This window comes from Galeopterus variegatus, unplaced genomic scaffold (genome assembly GCF_000696425.1).
Source record: "Galeopterus variegatus unplaced genomic scaffold, G_variegatus-3.0.2 Scaffold8512, whole genome shotgun sequence".
Lineage (NCBI taxonomy): Eukaryota > Metazoa > Chordata > Mammalia > Dermoptera > Cynocephalidae > Galeopterus > Galeopterus variegatus.
The window spans coordinates 86,867-88,782 of NW_007734623.1; positions in this window are offsets into that span (position 1 = coordinate 86,867).

Sequence of the window (1,916 nt, forward strand, 5' to 3'; positions counted from 1 at the left end):
AATCTCATTTTCTTTGCATAATTTTTTTACCTTTCTGCATACTCATCATCAGTTTTGCAATATTGTCAAATCAAGAAGCTCAGTGTTGAGTTAGACCAAGAGTGGCAGACAGATTGCCTTTATCATGCCAACTTGAGAGGACTGATAGGAGCTGCTTTAAGTTTCGTACTGGAAAAGATTTGGAGCCATGTTTGATCTTAGTGTAAAGTGTACAACGATGGGGGCCGGCCCGGTGGCGCACTGCTGTAGTGCGCCGCTTGGAGAGCGCGGTGGCGCTCCCGCCGAGGGTTCGGATCCCACATACAGACCGGCCGCTCACTGGCTGAGTGAGGGGCGGGAGCAACACCGAGGGTTGCGATCCCATGGCCGGTCCCGGTCCGGTATGGGCGCGACACTGAGGGTTGCGATCCGTTGCCGGTCACGAAAAAAAAAAGACAAAAAGGAAAAAAAAAAAAGTGTACAACGATGAATTAGCGCTCACTTATGGACTCAAGGAGAGGGAAGTAGCAGCATAGGCATGACACAGTTACCAGGGGACGAGGGAGTGACCAGTAATCCTGCCACACACAAGGCTTCACTGATACGTGCTCAAGCATTCAGCCAGAATGTCAGAGAACCCGCAATTAGCTCGTTACTTACTAGAATGTTGCTCTGCTATATAGTGTGACTATAGAATTTTTTTTTTCCATTCATAAAACCTTTTTTCCCACTTACATGAACTTAATACATGTGTTCTTAACAATTATGCTTGGATTGTTCATGAAAATTTCATAAGATATTAAACAAAGCTAGCCATCGTCTCAAGTTATTTCCCTGTTAATTATTTTTACAGCACATGCATGTTAGGCAATTATCAAAATATATTTATTACAAAAGCAAAAAACCTAAAAAAATATTAAATACATGGGTTTTTGGTTTTACTGCTGTGCTTGATATCCATGAAGTAATGGATATCAAGCAATTCATTTTTACTTCATCTTTACTTTTACATTTGTTCTTAGGTTGCCTAAAACATTTAAATATAAATAAAATGAGTGTAGCAAAAATAATGAAAGCAAACAGCAGGTAACTTTACAAATAATGGAATGTGAACCGTTTCTGCCCTTATCCAGAGTAAGCTGGGTCACAACTTTGTCTAAAGGAACACTTCTGCAGCTGTAGTCAAAGCTGTGCACGCTGAGATTGAGTATTCCGCCAATACACATGGCTTGACGTGTAGCATCTGTTCTACCACAGCCTTCTAAGTGCTCCAGACCTTAAAGTACCCACGATAACTACACCTGTGACTGGAACCAATTATCCCTTTTATTCCCCACCACGACAAGACAATACGTAGGCAGATTTCTTTGCTTAGAACGTAGAAGCAGTCTTAACACTGGCCCCTGTGCAGCCACAATGCACCAAAAGTACTATGCCAAACATTTTTAACTTGTGTAAGAACTCCACATCCCTATATTGGCCACCTCAAGATGAAAACAGAGAACTCCCTAAATGTCAACTGCTTCTACTCCCCTAAGATTAAACATAAAAACCACATGGGAAATATAGAAATTCAAATAGAAGTAACAAACCTGTCATAAATCATAAACAAAAATTATTTGTGGGACAGCATGGATGAAAAATGGTCTACTGTGTAAGTTTTAGAATGAGGCAGACAAAAGTTGGAAGCCTGCTTAACTTTCCCCTCTTTCTCCTGCTTCAGCTTCGTCCCCTTGGGTATCCGAGATCCATAACGTTAAGCTGTCTCGCAGTAGTTGCGTTATGAGTGTGCTGTCTTTGTATGACTCTTCACTTAATGTATCAAGTTCAGCAATGGCTTCATCAAAAGCTGTCTTTGCAAGGGAGCAGGCGTTCCCTGGGGAGTTCAGAATCTCATAATAGAACACAGAGAAGTTAAGAGCCAGACCCAATCTGAT